Consider the following 20,555-nt stretch of genomic DNA (forward strand, 5'->3'; position numbering starts at 1 on the left):
AACTGCTGCTCAGATAACACAACTGCAGATAACACAATTGCAAGTACAGATAACACAACTACATTAACCAAAAATCACTCTCCGAATAATGTATAATATTTTACGCATTTGTAGTATCTTTCATCCCAGGACAGCAAACTGCTTTAGAAAAGATGCTAAGGACCATTACTCCCATTTTGTAGCTGGGTTAACTGAGGCGCAAAGAAAAGTGTCTCACCCATGGAGCAAAACTAGGTCTACAAGCACATTTCAGTGCCCTTCCTTTTATCATCTTGAGGAATTTATTTATTGTCATCTTGAGCCTTCACTATAGACCAAATCCCAGAGTCCTTGTGCAGAGAGAGCTGCTATGAATTCAAGAAATGTTTGCTAACGGGTCTTGTTGCATGGTGCTTAACACATGAAATGTTCCTGCATAGCCTTGATCATAGGTATTTGAAACCAAGGGTGACATCCTTAGACTCTCTTTATATTCCTTTTGCATCACTCCAGCTGCATCCTTCCTTAAAGAGACAGCTCTAGGTTTTGCAGGCCCTATGAAATGAAACTTACGAAGACCAAACTGGCTCCTTTGCAGGGCTCTTAGAACCGTACAACATTGCTGTTTGTGACGTTATAGGTGGCATCGATCTTCAGTCCACCACAGCTTCCTTATGCTGCCATTCAGTTGTTTTAGCTCTGTCTCCACCTTTCCTGTTGTTTTATCATGGTGAGAGGAAAATGTAGCTGTCAAAGTGTCCTGTTGACATTGAGATGAAGTGTCAAGGTTAGGAAACTGGATAGTTGGAAAGAGTTATTGCCTCTTAAAGTTGAAGCTAAATAGGCTTTCAGTGGGCTATGTGATAGAACTTTAGTCCAAAGGCCCTAATAAACGTGTGTTAAGCCCTGTTATGAATCTTTACAGATTGTCCCTTTGTTCTAGTTGCCATTTACCAACTTTTACCCTTTTTCTCCTTTCAGTTCCTATCTTCCCACAATTTGGCTGTTAGCTCTTGGGCCCCAATCTTAAGTGTTCACCACTTGAAAATCATTTGGTAGTGAATGGGTGGTATGTGTCTGTGCTTGTACTGGGCTGAGGGAAAGGAGGACTGTGCCAGTACTAAGGATTTCTGCTCTTCAATTATTGGCAGGATTTGCCCCTACTCTAAAGTTTTGAGTTTATAGCAAGACATTTTCTCTATGGTTATTTTCATTGGATCCTATGATTAAAGACTTAGCAGAGCAATACTAGATGTATGCCCTCAAATAACCTCTTTATTTCATTTATTGTTTTACTGTAAAGCATGAACAGAACTGCCCTTTTCTAGGTGTCTCTACCAAGGGCTGTTGTGCAGGAAGCATCGGCAGTCCACAGCCTATATTAAAATTAGGTAGCTGGATATCATTGTGCGTATAACTGGGGTGATGGGGTCGCCTCAGTTCTATCCCAAAGATGGGGTTTGATATCTGATCATTACAAAATGTCCAATATTCTCCATTATTTGTGCAAACTTAATTATATTTGTTCACAGTCTGCAGTATTCTCCTAGTGCTAAGTAGCTTTAATTTTCAATTACCTTTTTATTGCAAAAGTATAATTCTAAGCCAATTTCTTTTTGTAGAATTTTGAAATAGCTTCTTTTTCCTTCTAACAGCCTTGTTACTTTCATTGTATGTGATTATTCTTTTCATGATCTGTTTCTCCTTTTCTGAAATTGATCAGAAAGAAACTATCTCAGACCTCTGCTGGGAAAATACTATGCAAATGAATGACATGTTTTGACCGGAGAATGACAGACAAGCTTATCACATTTGTTGTTGCTAGAGCAGTTTTGTTGCAGAACACGAGTTAATCATATCATACATGTTGTTTTAAATATATCCATAATGCAAATAATTTTAGATGAAAATTTAACTGAATTGGACTATGATTGGATAGACCCAGGAGAAATTGTACTGTTTGTAGAGCTATTCGTCTGCATTCATTTTAAGATAACGGCATTACAAGGATTCATTCCCTTCATCTTATCTAGCAACATGGATTAAATCCAGTATATTTACTTATATACATTATTTCATATTAGTGTGTTGCTAAATCATGTTGACATGTGCAATATCATGTTTCACTACTTAGGTACCAAAATTTGTCATCCTTTAAGTAGCCTTAAAGTGTCTTTAGGAATATTGACACCCTTATGGAGCAAATTCTGACCTCTTTATACCTGTTGCCATGCAAAATTTAATGGGAATGAATGGATATAACTGAGAAAAATTTGGCTTGTGTCTAATATTGTAGGTATTTGGTCACATAACTTTCAATCACTTGCTTAAATTCTATGTTCAGCCCGGTCAATTATTTTAATCTCAGTACTGATTTAAGATATCTCATACATTATAGATTCATAGATTATAGAGACAGAAGGGATTATTGCGACCATCTAGTCCAAGATCTTATATAACACAGGCCATAAGACTTCCCTGAATTAATTCCTGTTTGAACCAGGGTATATCTTTTAGAATACATCCAGCCTTGATTTACAAATTTCCAATCATGAAAAATCCATCACAACCCTTAGCATGTGGTTCTAATAGTTAAGTACACTCACAGTTAAAAATGTGTACCTTATTTACATTCTGAATTTGTCTAGCTTCAACTTCCAGCCATTGGATATTATGCTTTTGTCTGCTAGACTGAAGAACACATATCAAATTGCTTTTCCCCATCTAGATACTAAGACTGTGATCCAGTTACACCTTATATATTATAGCTTTAACTTCCCAGATATAGACTGGAGGACAAGTGCTACTAATAATAGTAGAATCCAGATTTTCTTGGATTTGATAGCTGACAGATTTCTTCACCAAATAGTTCCTGAACCAACAAGAGGTGATGCCATTTTAGATTTGTTATTTGTGAGTAGTGAGGACCTCATAGAGGAACTGGTTGTAGGGGACAACCTTGGTTTGAGTGATCATAGAGTTAAACTAAATTGAAGGAAAAAACAAAAATAGATCTGCAACAAGGGTCTTTGATTTCAAAATAGCTAATTTAAAAAATTAAGGGAGTTTGTTAGGGAAGTGGATGGGACCAAATAACTCAAGGATCTGAATGTGGAGGAGGTTTGGAATTACTTTAAGTCAAAGTTGCAGAAGCTATCTGAAGCCTGCATGCCATGCAAGGAGAAAAAAAAATTGTAGGGAAGGGTTGCACACCACGCTGGACGAGCAAGCATCTCTAACAGGTGATTAAGAGAAAGCAGAAAGCCTACAAGGAATGGAAGATGGGATGGTGTGACGAACTGGGACTGTTCTTAATGTGGTCTTTGAATGCTGAGTGGGGAGTGTTGGTTGGGAAGGCAGGGGAGGTTGGCTAGGACAGTCTGCATTGGGGGATGGGAGACTGGCCTTGAGGGAAGATACCTGAGCATATAAAGTGAGAACCCAGGAAGGGGTTAGAGGCCCGGTGACACCTTTGCCCGGGAAACTGAACAAAGGCTGTGGGAGGGATCGCTGAAGGGGGAGTTTCAGGAGTTGGCTGGGGGAATGGCTGGGAGGCAGACAGGGCTCTGACCTCCCAAGGCAGCTGTGGTGCCCTGGGACCCCAAGATGGACCTAACTGGGGGGGATCCTGTTGTCTGTGCCTGCAAGACCTGTCTTGGACTGTGTTCCTGTCATCTAAATAAACCTTCTGCTTTACTGGCTGGCTAAGAGTCATGGTAAATCGCAGGAAGCTGGGGGTGCAGGGCCTTGTGTCCCCCCACACTCCGTGACAGATGGATCAGCAAGGAAAGCTACCATTTTGAGGTCAGAAAGTGTAGGGATAAAGTGAGAACTGCCAAAAGTCAAGCAGAGTTGGACCTTGCAAAGGAAATTAAAATCAATAGTAAAAGGTTCTACAGTCATATAAATAAGAAGAAAACAAGGAAAGAAGAAGTGGGACCACAAAGCACTGAGGATGGGGTGGAGATTAAAGGTAATCTAGGCATGGCCCAACACCTAAACAAATACTTTATCTCATTTTTAATGAGAGTGATGAAGAGTTTAGGGTTATGGCAGGGTAGCTAATGGCAACAAGGATATAGATGAAGGCAGAAATTACCACATCTGAGGTGGAAGTGAAACTCAAACAGCTCAATGGGACTAAATTGGTTGGCCCAGATAATCTCCATCCTAGAATATTAAATGAACTGGCACATGAAATTGCAAGCCCAATAGCAAGGATTTTTAATGACTTTGTAAACTCAGAGGTCGTACCTATGACTGGAGAATTGCTAATACAGTTCCTATATTTAAGAAAGGGAAAAAATGTGATCCAGGAAAATACAGGTCTGTCATGTTGACCTCAATTTTATGTGAGGTCTTGGAACAAATTTTGAAAGCGAAAGTAGTTAAAGACATAGATATGAATGATTATTGGGATAAAATACAACATGGTTTTACAAAAGGTAAATTTTGCCAGACCAACCTGATATCCTTCTTTAAGAAGATAACTGAGTTTTTAGAGAGTGTAAATGCAATAGATCTTATACATGTGGATTTCAGTCAGGCGTTTGATACAATTCCATATGGGAAATTATTAGTTAAATTAGAGAAGTTGGGGATTAATATGAAAATTGAAAGGTGGATAAGGAATTGGTTAAGGGGTGACTACAATAGGTCGTACTGAAAGGAGAACTGTCAGGCTAGAGGGAGGTTACTAGTGGAGTTCCTCAGGGATTGGTCTTCAGACTAATCTTATTTAGCATTTTTATTACTGATTTTGGCTCAAAAAGTGAGTGTATGCTAATAAAATTTGTGGGTGACACAAAGTAGGGAGGTATTGCCAATACAGAGGAGGAACAGAATACAATATAGGAAGATCTGGATGACCTTGTAAACTGGAGTAATAGAAATCAGATGAAATTTAACAGAGAAAAGTGCAAGGATGTGCATTTAGGGACTAACAACAAGAATTTTTGCTATAAGACTTATTAGTTGGACGTGACAAAGGAGGAGAAAGTCCTGGGTGTATTGGTTGATCACAAGATGACTATGAACTATCAATGTGATACAGCTGTGAAAAAGGCTAATGCCTAGGATGAACCAGGCTTGGTATTTCTAGTAGATACAGGGAAGTATTAGTACCATTATACAAGGCACTGGTCAGACCTCATATAGAATACTGTGTGCAATTCTGGTCTCCAGTGTTTACTGGAACAGATGCAGAGAAGGGCTACTAGGATGATCCGAGGAATGGAAAATCTACCTTATGAAGGAGACTCAAAGAGCTTCGCTTGTTTAGCCTAACCAAAAGAAAACTGAGGGGAGATAGGATTGTTCTCTATAAATACATCAGAGGGATAAATACCAGGAAGGGAGAGGAGTTATTTAAGTTAAGCACCAATGTGGACCTAAAAACAAATGGCTATAAACTGGCCATCAACAAGTTTAGGCTCAAGTTTAGGTGAAGGTTTCTAACCATCAGAGGAGTGAAGTTCTGGAACAGCCTTCCAAGGGGAACAGTGAGGGGCAAAAAAACTAACGGGCTTCATGAATGAGCTTGATAAATGTATGGAAGGGGATGGTATGATGAGACTTCTGACAATGGTATGTGATCCATTGATGACTACCAGTAGCAAAAATCCCCAACTGCTGGAGACGGGACACTAGATGGGGAGGGCTCTGAGTTAGTACAGAGAATTCTTTCCCAGGGGAAAGAATTCTCTGTACTAACTCAGGTCTAGCCCACATGCCTGTCCGGTCTAGCCCACATGCTCAGCCTCTAACTGATCTCCATATTTGGGGTCTGAAAGGAATTCCCACCCCCAAGTCAGATTGGCAGAGACCCTGGGGGTTTTCACCTTCCTCTGCAGCCTGGGGCATGGGTCACTTGCAGGTTTAAACTAGTGCAAAAGGTGAATTCTCTGTAACTTGAAGTCTTTAAACTATGATTTGAAAACTTCAATAACTCAGCCAGAGTTTAGGTGTCTTTTTCAGGAGTGGGTGAGGTTCTGTGGCCTGCAATGTGTTGGAGGTCAGACTAGATGATCACGATGGTCCCTTATGACCTTAAAATCTATGAGCATAAGGGATAAAGGAGGTCAGGAAAATTGGCAGTTTCTCAAGGAAGCAATAATAAGGGCAAAATTATAAACTATCCCAATGCAAAGAAAAAATAGGAAAAATAGTCAGAGGCCAATATGGCTCCATCAGGATCTCCTTAATAACCTCAGAATCGAAAAGGAATCCTACAAAAAGTGGAAACATGGACAAATTGCTAAGGAAGAACACAAGCATATAGGGATAAAATCAGAGAGCTAAGGCACGAAGTGAGTTATACCTATCAAGGGACATAAAAGCTAATAAGAAGAGATTCTTTACATACATTAGGTGCAGGAGAAAGATGAAGGAAAGTGTAGGCCCTCTCTGTGTAGCAGGGAAGGAGAACTAATAATGGATGATATCAAGAAGGATGAGGTGTTTAGTGCCTATTTTGCTTCTGTGTTAACTGAAAACATTAATGGTAACCAGATATTTACACAATTAATATTAACAAGAAGTGGGAAGGAACACAAGTCAAAAGAGGGAAAGAACACGTTAAAGAATATTTAGATAATTTAGATGTATTCAAATTGGTAGAGCCTGATAAAATTTATCCTAGAGTACTTAAGAAACTAGCTGAAGCAATCTTGAACACATTAGCAATTATCTTTGAGAACTCATGGAGGATGGGTGAGTTCCCAGGGGACTGGAAAAGGGCAAACATAGTGTCTTTCATTTTAACAACAAAGAGGACCTGGGGAATTATAGACCAGTCAGCCTAACTTCAGTCCCCAGAAAGATACTGGAAAAAATTCTTAAACAATCAGTTTGTAAGCACCTAGAGAGGTTATAAGGAAATAACCAACATGGATTTGTCAAGGACAACTCATGCCAAACTAACCTAATTTCCTTTTTTGACAGGTCTATTGGCCTAGTGCATAGAGGAGAAAACTGATCTTAGTAAGGCTTTGGACACAGTCCTGTGTAACAGTCTAAAAAGCAAACTAGGGAAATGTGGTTTAGATGAAATTACTGTAATGTGGGTGCACAACTGGGTGAAACACATACTCAAAGAGTAGTAGTTATCAATGGTTCACCAGCAGACTGGGAGGGTGTTGTCATGCTGTCTAGAGTGACTCATGACCAAGAATGCCAACCTCAGAACAGACTGTCAAAAGCAGGGCAGCCACCCCAAATTCTAATTAGATGTCACCAACCCAGTAACAAATGTGAATACCTGGATTACTGTAATCGTCTCACCAAGGAGTCACTGACAGTCTCCTTAGGCTCTCCAGTCTGTCTTGCCACCCCAGGAAAACTGCACTTAGTGATAAATGGTCTCTTGCACACACAAAATCACAAAATATTCAGATTTCTCCCAAGAGTCTGGTCACTTACCCCAAATCAGTCTGTACCTCAGATCTCAACCAAAGACAATGTAGCCAATCCTACAGTAAACTATTTAAGGATTTATTAGCTAGGGAAAAGAAATGAGTTATTTATGGAGTAAAGCAGGAAACACATATGCACAAATGAGTTCAGTCTATGATTACAAAAGGTGACAGAGATGTAGTAATCTGTCAGCTTTACCCAGGTCAACCCTGGCGATCTCGGCTTTTGGTTCTTAGTTCCAGCCCTTGTAAGAGTCCACACAGCAAGAGAGAGGACACATCTTCATATCTACTATCTTTATTTCCCTCTTCCACATTTCAAATGGGTGGAACAAGGCCTTCTGCACGTACTTCTCCATGGGTGGATGGGACAATCAACAAAGCTTTTGTCCTACAATGGCAAACTTAATTTTGATGGCCCTCTGGGATGGGAATGGGGAGCCACCCTTCCTGTCTGACTTCACAAATTCAGAGCAGGCATTTTTACAATTATAAAACATATGTATATGTTACCTTGTAGCATGAAATACAGACATTAGAAGTCAGATTAATGCAGTCAGCAATTTACAAGCATTTTATGGAGTCTAAACACATCCTTACAAGTCTAACACCTATCCCAAATAATAGTAACATATAGGTGAGATGATCTGGTTTCCAGCTATGGATTTGTCAGTGGTCGGCTGATGCCTACAGACTTGATAAAAGCTGGCACCTGGTTTACCAGCATCACAGGCATATCTAATTAGATCCTGCAGAGATCAGTCCTGAGTCTGATACTATTCAATATTTTCATTAAGGACCTGGGTAATGGAGTGGAGAATATGATTATGAATTTTCAGATGACACCAAGCTGGGAGGGATTACAAGCACTTTGGACGACAGGATAGAATTCAAAATAACCTTGAAAATTAAAGAAATGATCTGAAATCAACTAAATGAAATTCAATAAAGACAAGTGCGGGGCTGGACTTGATGATCTCTCAAAGTCCTTTCCAGTCCTACATTTCTATGAAATACTCTTCATTCCAAGCGTAACTATATAGTATGTTACATGGCAGCTATTAAAACTAGACATTTTTAAATCAGCAGGTCCAGATATATGTAAATGTTCTAAAAGTGATTCCTGAGTAACAACCTGGACTATTAATATTGTTTTGCAATATGTCTTGGAACACTGGGGAAGTTCCAGAAGACTGGAAGAAAGGTAATATTGTGGTAATATTTTAAAATTCAGCCTGTCATATATGCCTGGCAAAATAATGGAAGGACTGGTATGGGACTCAATTAATAAAGAATCAAAGGAGGGTAATATAATTAATGCCAGTCGATAAGGATTTATGAAAAATAGATCTGATCAAACTAACCTGCCAGTCAACCTGTTCCCTAGTGTGATTTGGTGGTCTGTAGCAGACACAAACTAGTACCCCATTGTTTGCTTTACTTGTTAGAACATGTATCCATATAGCAGTCAAGATGATTTGCTTCTGAGTTACCAGTGACTCAGAAACAGGCAAAGCCATTTTTGACATAGAGTGCCATACCCACTCCCCTTTTGCCCACTTGATCCTCCCTAAATAGGTTATTCCTCAATAGGTTAACCGTTGATTTTTTTTAACATTCCAGTCATGTGAAGCTTCCCACCAGGAAGAGGGTTGGGACTCATTGGAGCAGGGTGACTGGATCCTGAGTCTCCTACCTCCTCCCAGATAAGTGCTCTAGCCACCAGGCTATAGGGTCATTCTTACTGTATTTCTGGCCCAGTGACTCAGTTAGCCAAAGTGCAACAACTTCAACAGAAGAGATTGAGGGACACCTGCATTAGAGTATCCCATAGTTGAGTGATGAGAGGTAGGATTCAAACATAGGTCTCTTTCTCCTCATCAAGCAGAAGGGGTGAATGTGCTAACCAGTGAGCTAAAAGTTAAAAGTGGGAACCACTACCACCTCCTCCTGCATCTCTTGCCAAAAAAAAGTCTTAGCTGTATGACTCCAGAAGAGCAGTTCCTGGCTGTCGATCCCGAGCAGAGGTGTGCCTTCCCGCAGTATGGACTTAGGTGCTGCACCTGCTGTTACCTACTCCTTTGTTATGTAAAACTGTGCATCTCAAAAGCCACTTTGGCTTCTGTAATAATAACATTGCAAAGTGTAGTGGAAGTGGGACTGGGTTGATATTTTAAAAAACAAAGATACCAGCAGTGATCCACCTCCCCAGACCAAAAGTATGTCATAAGAAACCAAGGGAACACAGACCTTTAAGAGTATGTCTACATGGGCCTTTAAGTGTATGTCTACACTGAGGTGAAAGCCATGCGCCCTGATCGTGGCTGGCCCAGGTCAGCTGACTCAATGTCACAGCCCACACTCTGGGACCTTCCACCCTCTCAGGATCACAGAGCTCAGGCTCCAGCCTGAGTCCAAATGTCTACACAGCAATTTTTCAGCCCCACAGCCCAAGCCCCATGAGCGCAAGTCAATTGACCTGGGCCAGTTGCAGGGTTTTTATCCTTGTGTAGACATACCAGTAGAAATGATAAACCTCCTCTCTTTCCTGTTTCACTCTTTTTAAAAAAATGTCCTTTGATTGATTGATCTCATTAGATATAAAAACACAAAAGGGCCATGGGGATATTGAAAAGTACTGTTATTAAAGGTTTGCCCTCCCTAAAAACACACACACACATACATTTTCCCCATGAACATCATCAGCATTTAAATTGGGACTCATGAACTATCCAAAAGATCTGAATTATTGTGATTATTCCTGGAGATCAGTGTCTATGACTAGTATCTCAAGGGATATTAATTTTGATAACTGCATTCCAGAAATAATGACTTGGTGTTTACCTTTAGTGAAGTGGAAACTTCATATGAAAGAGAAAAATAACATACAAATGAGTTCACTCAATGTCAAGAGTTCCTCTACTGTGTTATTGTATTAGTTAGCTATTAATGGTATGGCGCTATATATTTATATATTGATACTGAATCAAGAGAAAGAAGATGATTTTGGTGTTGGTGTGACATACCAGAATACAATCCAGACCAAGGAGTAGCTGTGTCACCCCTGCCCTGTAACCTGGTGAGCCCTTTACAATGCCTTGTTTCTATAGCTTCCAGCCTGGATTGCTCACAAACAGCCTTTAGCACAGCTATGTCTGTGTGTGTGTTACAGACAGCCGGACACACATTGGCTCTTAACAGCCTTGATTATGCTGCAGGGTGACCCCAACGCACCCCCAGTTTTGGATTTCCCTTCAGAAATATACATCCTGTACTATCCAGTCCTCTCCCGAATAGTACAAAAATTTCAAGTCTGTTATCCCTTCAAGGGAATAATATGCACACAACTTATTACCCCAAATGGAGTTACCCAAACACTTCAACTTGAACACTCTGAATTAGATACAACAATATAACAAGTTTATTAACTACAAAAAAAGAGATTTTAAGTGAGTACACGTAATGAGGCATAAAAGTCAGAAATGGTTATAAGACAAATAAAAATAAAATACCTACTGATGCCTAACTTAACAAACTACATTAGATTCAAAGCAAAGTTTTCTCAACACAGGCTTTCTGCAGTCTTATTGATCAAGCTCTTCAGGTCAGGACCCATCCTCTAGAGTCCAACGGCTGCTTCCTTTGTCTCTTCAGGTACAGTGAATGAGATGATCAGGAAGAGACAGAAGGATATCTTGGGGTATTTGTCCCTCCTTTTTATAGTTTTGGTCCCCCTATTGAAAACCAGCGGAGACCCAGGAGACAAAAAATCTGCAGAAGGATATTCCCTGCTGTTTTTTAATCTGTTTAAACTTCCTTTGTCTTCCCTTCCTGCTTGATGATTCTGTTTATTGCTTAAATAAAACAAAAATTAAGGCAAGCACACATTCTTTCCTTTGCTTAGGACAGACATGACCTATGCCAGGGCAGGACCTTGGGTTTGGAACATGTATTCATAACTAAGCCTACATTTTAGTCACGGATATTTTTAGTAAAAGTCATGGACAGGTCTCAGGCAGTAAACAAAAATTCATGGCCTGTGACCTGTTTATGACTTGTACTAACCATACTGGGAGTGGGGTCAGGCGGCGGCCCATGGCCCAGGACCCCTTATATATCGAGTGTTAATGAGTTCCACAGGTTGACTGTGCATTATATGAAGAAGTACTTCCTTATGCTAGTTTTAAACCTGCTGCCTGTTACTTTCATTGGGTGACCCCCTGGTTCTTTTGTTTTATATGAAGATGTAAATAACACTTCCCTATTGACTTTTTTCCACACTATTCATGACTTTGTAGATCTCATTCATATCCCCCTTAGTTTTCTCTTTTCTAAGCTGAATAGTCCCAATCTTTTTAACCTCTCCTCATATGTAACGTGAGCCATACCCTAAACTGCATGCAGTATTCAAGAAGAGTATGCAATGGATTTATATAGTGGCATTATGATATTTTCTGTCTTATTATTTACCTTTTCTATCCTTCCCTATATATTATCTCTTCCTTGCCTAGTGATTCCTAATATTCTTTTTGACTGATGCTGCACATTGAGCACATGCTTTCAGAGAACTATTTGCGATGACTCCAAGAGCTCTTTCTTGAGGGGTAATAGCTAATTTAGACCCCACTATTTTGTATGTACAATACAATATACATTACTTTGCACTTTTCAACACTGAATTTCACCTGCCATTTTGTTGCCCAGTTACCCAGTTTTGTGAGATCCCTTTGTAACTCTTCATAGTCCACTTTGGACTCACTGTTCATTCCCTTTTCAAAATCATTTGTGAATATGTTAAAAAACACAAGTCCCAGTAAAGTTCCCCGAGGGACCCAGGCTATTTACCTGTCTCCTTTGTGAGAATTGACCATTTATTTCTAGCCTTTGTTTGCTATCTTTTAATCAGTTACTGATCCATGACAGGACCATCCCTCTCATCCCATGACTACTTAATTTTCTTAAAAGCTTTTGGTGAGGGATTGTGATGGGGTGGACCGGGCCCTGAGGCCCCCTGCTGGTGGCATGGTGACCCTGCCACACCTTGCTACACCCTGTCCCAGAAAAGGACAGTAGAGAGGTCCGGCAAGTTGCCTAGAGCGTTGGTGTGTGCAGCAGCCAATCAGGGCCCAGCAAGCTAATATAAGAAGAGCTGCAGGGCCAGAGTGAGAGCAGTTCCTTGCTAGAGCTGGAGGAGGGTGGATGGTGCTTCAGTCTGGCTGCTGGGACTCCATAAGGACAAGGGTGAAGAATGTGCGAAAGCCATGGGGAAGTGGCTCAAGGAATTATAGCTACAATGTAGTTTATGTAAGGGACATTGTGGATGGCTGCTATCTATAGGGTCCCTGGGCTGGGACCTGGATTAGAGGGAGGGCCGTGGTCCCCTCCACTAGCCACTGGGAAAGTGGCCTGGATTTTGAGGCACTTCAGAAGGGGGATTGAACTGTAGTGGCCAAGCTGAAGAGCTGGGGTCAGAAAGCCCTGAAAGGGTGAAGACATTACCTCCAGGTAAGGAGCCCTGGGGCACTGCTCTAGTCTAGAGCAGAGACAAACTGAGAGACATTATAGAGGGCACTGAGAAAGGCCCCTGTTGGACTTGTACTCTGAAAGTTGTTTGCATTACTTTGATCTCACACAGACTGTGTGTGACTAGGCTAGAGGGCTGAGTCAGCAAAGACCCACCACAAACAGGTAGAGAGAGTGTGCAGGCACATGTGCTCAGCCAGGGGGCATTTGTGAGAGGTGAGTGCAACCCTGTTACAGGGACCTTGTCAAAGACTTTCTGAAAGTCCAAGTGCACTATATCCATTAGATCACTCTTGCCCACCTGCTCGTTGTCACCCTCAGCTAATTCTAATAGAATGGTGAAGCATTATTTCCCTTAACAAAAGCTGTGTTGCCTCTTCCCCAATGTATTGTGTTCACCATGTGTCTGATAATTCTGTTCTTTACTGTAGTTTCAACCAATATGTCTAGTATTGAAGTTAGGTTTACTGGCCTGTAATTGCCAAGATCGCATTGGAGCCTTTTTGAAAAATCAGTGTTATGTTAGCTATCCCCCAGTGATCTGGTACAGAGGCTGATTTGAGCAATAGGTTACATACCACAGCGAGTAGTTCTGTAGTTTCATGTTTGAGTTCCTTTGGGTCTCTTGGATTAATACCATCTGGTCCTGGTGACTTATTATTGTTTACTTTATCAGTTTGTCCCAAACCCTCCTCTGTTGACACCTCAATCTGGGACAGTTCCTCAGATTTAAAAAGATTAGCTCAAGTGTGGGAATCTCCCTCACATCCCCTGCAGTAAAAACCGATGCAAAGAATTAATTTAGCTTCTCCACATTGTCTTCCTAGAGTGCTCCTTTAGTACCTTGATCATCCAGTGGCCCCACTACTTGTATGGCAGGCTTCCTACTTCTGATATAATTACAAAAAAACTTACTGTTAGTGTTTGTCTCTTATTGCTGTTTAAGTTCTTTTTTGGCCTGCCTAATTATGCTTTTACACTTGACCTGCCAGAGTTTATGCTTCTTTCTATTATCCCCCTTAGGATTTGACTTCTAGTTCTTAAAGGATGTCTTTTTGCCTCTAACTGCCTCTTTTACTCTGATTAGCTAAAGTGTCTTTTTTTTTGTGGTCCTCTTACAGTGTTTTTTTTTTTGTTTGTTTGGGGTATACATTAATTTGAGCCTCTACTATGGTGTTTTTAAATCACTTTTGTGACCATTCCTTCTCATTTTCATTTAACAAGCTTCCTCATGTTTGTGTAGTTCCCCTTTTTGAAGTTAAATGCTAGTGTGGTGGATCAAAGAGAGCTAAGACACATTGCCTTCATATATGGTGGAGCAGTATTTGTGTGACTCATTTTGAAGTTTCAGGTGTTGTATGGAGTTGTGATAAATAAAGGGGGAGGGGTAGCTCCCTTTTTATGGACCCCCAGCCAGCCAGTTAGCTATAAAATCCCTCTTGGTGTCTGTTCTCTGCTTGCTTTACCTGTAAAGGGTTAACAAGCCACAGGTAAAAGAAAAGGAGTGGGCACCTGACTAAAAGAGCCAATGGGAAGGCTAGAACTCTTTAAAATGGGGGTGGGGGGGAACTTTCCCTTTGTCTATTGTTCTCTGGAGAAGGAGACACAGGAGCAGCAATGCTCTAAGCAGGAAGGCTTGAACCGGGTATGAAAATTCATCTTCCATACCTAGGAGAAATCATTAGACAGGGAATGTTTAAATAGATGTGATAAGGTTTATTTCTTTATTTTGGCTTGTGGATTCCTCTGTGCTAAACCCCAGGTGCTTTTGTTAGCTTGTAACTTTTGAGCTGGACCCCAAGGAAGCTATTCTTTGTACTTAATTTTTGGATTTGCTCTTTTAAAATCTAGCAAAAGCCTAAGTTCCAGATGTATTTTCTTTTTTGTTTCTAATAAAATTTACCTTTTTTAAGGACAGGATTGGATTTTGGTGTCCAAAGAGGTTTGTGAATTTTTGATTAGCTGGTGGCCACAGCTAATTTTCTTTGTTTTCTTTCTCAGCTCTTCCCCAAAGGGGGGTGAAAGGACTTGAGGGTACCCCACAGGGAGGAATTCCCAAGTGCTCCTTCCTGGGTTCAAAGGGGTTTTTTTTTTTGCATTTGGGTGGTGGCAGTGTTTACCAAGCCAGGGTCAGAGAAAAGCTGTAACCTTGGGAGTGTAATACAAGCCTGAAGTGGCAAGTATTAATTTTTAAAATCCTTGCGGGCCTCCACCTTCTGTTTTCGTGCCAGTGTGGGGATTCAGCTTTGACAGGAGTGTATCAAGTGATTAAGCACAATTTTTAGTTGATGAGCATCTGCAACACAATGAGAGCTGCAGGTGCTCAACTCCTCTGATTTTGCTGCCTAAATATGGATTTAAGTGCTTAATTTTATGCACTCAAATTTGACAATTCTGCTCTTTGCTGTATGTAAAATTGGCATAACTACCTTGTGGCCATTTTGAGAGGCTTAATTCATATTTCTCATACTTTGAAATCATTGGACTAGATTCCTTCTCCAGAGTAAGTCTATCTAATTCCATTGACTCCAGGAGAGCTCTGCCAATTTCCTGAGGTGGCCCTCAGTAACTAGATAGCTCAAACAACCCACTATGCAGAGAAACAGCACCAGCTATATCATCCTAAAGGATGCTGCCACCTCTACCTTCTTCCTGATACTTCTTGCTACCTTTGAAGACCTGCTGAGCTGAGGGATAAAGACTGTGTGGTTGGAATAAGTCCTTGCACAAGTCACACAAGTAAAGGATCTCTTCTATCACATTCCTTCCTCTCACCCCCTCTCCCCGCTGCTTAAGGACCTTTGATAATGCTAATGACTTGAGTAAAGAATTACTATTGTTTATATTCTTTCCTTGAGCAGAACATTAAACTTTGCAAGTGCTAGAGAATACAGTAGCCTGCCGGGAGATATTATAATGAAGTCTGGAAAAACTAACTATGTACAGGCTCACTCACTAAATCAAAGATTTTCATGCTCTTGTTTAAAGTAATATTACATAATTTAAAAATTTGCTACAATATATATCACTGCATTGAAAAGAATGTTCCCAGGACTTATTCCCATAAATGATGGAATATTTTTCTATATGAAAACAGATCTTAGAGATGATTTATTCTTGTTGTCTGTCCCAGAAAATCGGTATAGATTTGGACATAGCATATGTTTTCATGGTGGCTCAGAAGATCTCTCATAGCCCTTTCAGAAGCTGCATTCTAGCTACATTTAAAATCCCTCTTTTGTGTTCCTTTTTATAAGACTACCGGAAGTAACGTTTTTAAACCAAAGATTTTGGAAACCTAATATAAATTAATTCAAGGAGATAGCGACACCATGAACTATATAAATCATGTCTTTTATTTCTAGGACTAAATCATGTCTTTCTATTGGTAACTACTGTTTGGTGTATATTGCTTGTTAGTACACTTTAAGGTAATCTCTTTATCTTAAATCATTTATAGTGAGTTTCTTTGTCATTGCTGGGTGCCCCCTATACTCTTCATTTCCTATTACTCACTATTTCAGAACACAGGGTTGTCGAGCCACATCGCCAAGGGCCTGGATTCATGTTCAGTAGTAATTCCACTGAAGTCAATAAGACTACTTGCATAGTAAGTTACTACTCTGATTCAGAGTGTCAGAATCAGGCCCCAATGTTTTAATGGGTACATTTTGATTGGACTATGCACCTTCCTTACATTCCTGCACTGTCTGCCCAGACCTTGGCTTTGGCCATACACAGGTAAGCAGGTTCTGATTGCCACTGAGTAGGTGGGTGGGGAGGGTCCAGGAAAGGGTCGAGTCTTCCTGACCCTTCCCTCCCAACCCACACTATGGGCACTCGTCAACGGAGATGACAGAGGTAGAAATAATTTTCTACTAGTATGGACCAGGAAGGTAGTAATGTTACTGGTTTGGACCAGCAGCAGATTACCCCTTTGGCGCAAGAAGGGATTTATGCCTGTCCCTGGAGCAGTTCACAATGTACCAACATGCTGCATCATACAAATCTCATGCTAAAAACCTCAATCTAACTCCAACTGTGTGTGTGGTTTTTTTAAATGAATAAATTTTAGACAAGGAATCCATTTCAGCAATCTGAAAGTCAAATATTTAGGCGCAAGTTAGTAAGTGTCTTAATTATTCTGCATTAAAAATACCCCAGTGTCCTTTAAACACTTTTGAAAACCCACTACATTCATATCGTATTTTAATTAAATGATCTTTTAAAAAGGTATTTAACAAAAAAAGTCTTTTCATGCCTCCTCTTGGGTTTAGTGACTTTTATTGCTGAAAGCGTGTCACATGGCAATTTATGAGGAAATCCAATATTTGTTTTTATTCCCTTTGAAATGCTGGTTTTGATATCATTATTGAAGTACTGTTCAGCTTAATGGCTTTGCAGTAAAATTAACAACATAATGGTGAGGAAAAGAGATTTATTGGGTCCATAATGCAAGCACAGCAATTATTGCAAAATTTAGATTATTCTTTGCTGTGTAAATATGATCTTCACATTTTGGCAATAATGGGTCATGTTCTTATCTGGTGTAAGTTGGTGTAGCTCCATACCAATCAAGGATCTGGCCCAACATGATTTTAATCACAGTTTAAAATACACAATTCTGGACCAAATCATCAACTCGTGTAAAATAAAGTATCTCCACTGAAGTCAATGGCACTATGCCAATATATGCTAGCTAAGACCTGAATTCTCATTAACATGAACACCCCTATATGCCACTCTGGCCACATAAGGAGGCATTCGTGTAAATAAGAATCTTGACCTGAGGATCTGGGCCTGTACATTCAGGGCCCAATTCTACAACAGGGCACACAGTCCAAATTAAGCAGGCTGGGTACTCAGGGAAATGTACTCATGGCTGTGAAATGAACTCCTCAGCCCCAAGCTACTATATTTTGCAGGGTTGTATATTTCCATACAGGTTATGGGATGAAGTAAAGGGGGTGGCCTACTGCTCCACCCACTTTGCAAGGTTTTGAACTAGTGGATCTGCAAAGGATCCTGTATGGTGCTGAGCATCTTCAACTTTATTTCACTTCACTGGGAGGTGTTCAGAGGTTAGCACAAGGCAGTCAACACTGCAGAACAGCAGTGCAGGACAACTGGCCATCATCTTCCTGTTGTGCCCTTGGCCATCTTGGAATTCTCTCCTCTTATGGGAGAGCTCTCTAAAATATGTCTGTAATGTGTAGAAAGAGCAAGTATAGAGTTATGGACATATAGCATTCTCTCTTAATTACTTGGTTCAGTATAGTTATTCTGCCCTGCAAATGATCCATTGTGCTCTTTACACCTTCTACTCTCCTGCACAGAGTGCCAAATGAGAGCTTTGCTCTGCAGAACACAGTGAGTTGCACAGTCCCCAGAATATGCTCTCTGCTTTGTGAACCCTTCCTCTGTGCCATTGAATATGTATATTTCCTCTGCATTTCAAGGTTTTGTGCACCCACACAGAGAGCTGTAGGCTGTGGCTTCAGGAAGGCTCATGTGTCCCTGATTTACATAGCCTCTTCAGAAGAGATATGTATGTTATATGGCTGAAAGCTGGGCAGCTCCCAATGGTCTCAAGTCTCAAGAAACATTCTTCCCAAAAAAGTCCTCCTTTCCTAGAATAGTAGTAATTGCTAATAATTGGAACACCACTTTGGTCAACTTAATATACTGTCTATGCACACTCACATTATACATCATTTTGAAAGCTTATTGTGTCTAGTTTAAGATGAGGTATGATGTGAAGCTGTCAAGCGGTGCTGTTACCATAGCAACAGAGATAAATAAATAATGCAATCAACACATTAAAATGATCACTTGGAAATATTTGTATTATTTGTTTGTTTAACAACTATTTCAAGATGTAGAATGGGATTTCTTTGACCTCAAAAGATCACAACAATCTAATAAATGCGTATGGGTATAATTGAAATGTAATAGTGCAGGTGACACTTCCAGTCAACATCATAATCTTGTTCCTCATTATGATGTATCGAGTGTGAGTGGATTACCACAGTCTTCATTGCCTTGGCATGTACACAGTTCTTTTCAGGGAAGATTGTTCTAACTACAGACAGAGTTGATTTTCCCAAGTACTTTTTCATGGTAAGTTAACTCTGAGGTGTTCTAAGCTTTTCAGATGCTACACACTGCATATGAGACTCTGATTGTCCAGAGATAGTAAGTGACTTTCTCATGGTTCAGTGGTATTTCTTGTGATGCTGGACTATCTGCAGACTGTTCTTAAAATACCACTCTAGCCCTTTAATGGAAGGTATACAGTAGAGCCTCAAAGTTACAGCACCTTGGGAATGGAGGTTGTTCGTAACGCTGAACAAAATGTGGTGGTTATTCTTTCAAAAGTTTGACTGAACATTGACTTAATACAGCTTTGAAACTTTACTGTGCAGAAGAAAAATCCTGCTTTCCCTTTATTTTATATTTTTAGCAGTTACATTCAACACAGTACTGTACTGTATTTTTTGTTGTTGTTGTCTCTGCTGCCGCCTGTTTGTGTACCTCTGGTTCCAAATGAGGGGTGTGGTTGACTGGTGAGTTTGTAACTCTGGTGTTCGTATCTCTGAGGTCCTACTATACTTTCCACCAATCATCTCTACAAAGATGACTATACTATAATCTCCTTTATGGATGAAATTTCCTCCAGTATGAAGTGGTACAATTCCATTTGGAATACATATACCTCCCTGGAGTCTTTCTATTTCAATGTTGGCAGCACTAGTATTGACCTACCTCACCTCATCAGAATTTATGCAAATCCATGAAGGTGCAATATGTCAATTACATCGTGAGACTCAAACTTATGGTGCAGCTATGTAGCAAAGCTTATATGAAATGGTGTGATCATTTTGGAACTATTAAATACTCTGTACTCCAGTTGAGAGGCACATTCTTTAAATGTCTTCTGAAGGATGTTACTCCTTGCTGGCTGAATTAAATGCCTCTTTATCTATCAAGCAAAGGACAAACTCCTGCATAAATTTGGGGCACAAAAGTAGTTGACCTCCTGTAAACTATAATCATCTGGTTTTGTATAACATTCTGGCACTTGCTTTTTGGCTATTGCAAACCAAAGTGGTATTGTAAAAAATTGCTTGTTCACTTGAAAGCTGTTCATCAGGCTCACTTGCCTGAAGAACATCCATAAAACATTTTGATGACTTAAGTTCTTGCTTCAGATTACTAGCAGCTTGTATAGCATCAGCTAATGTTATTACACTGCATAGAACAATGGTAGATTTGCCTTGTCCATGCTGTGCATGGAATGAAATTGGAAAACCATAGTGTTTCTCTAATCTTGTCTGTAGTTTGCTACTGGAATAGTTTGTAGTTTCCACATGTGAAGGAAGAAGGGCGTTATATCTTTGTACCAGTTTGGACAGGAGAAGAGCTTTCTTGTTGCATCATTGCATTTTATCAGCCGATTGAAGAGAGACCATTTCATAAAGTGCAGTGCTTACAGTTGTAGTGTTACTAGATAGTTTTGCTTTAAGATATGTTTTACTCAAGTTGGAAAAAAGACACATTGACTGATAAACTGTATCCTAATTTTGTCCAGTGCTGATGGTTTTTCTAGTTTTTTGCATTTTTGTTTTTTCTTGACAAAGA

Source organism: Malaclemys terrapin, chromosome 3, assembly GCF_027887155.1.
Source record: "Malaclemys terrapin pileata isolate rMalTer1 chromosome 3, rMalTer1.hap1, whole genome shotgun sequence".
NCBI classification, from domain to species: domain Eukaryota; kingdom Metazoa; phylum Chordata; order Testudines; family Emydidae; genus Malaclemys; species Malaclemys terrapin.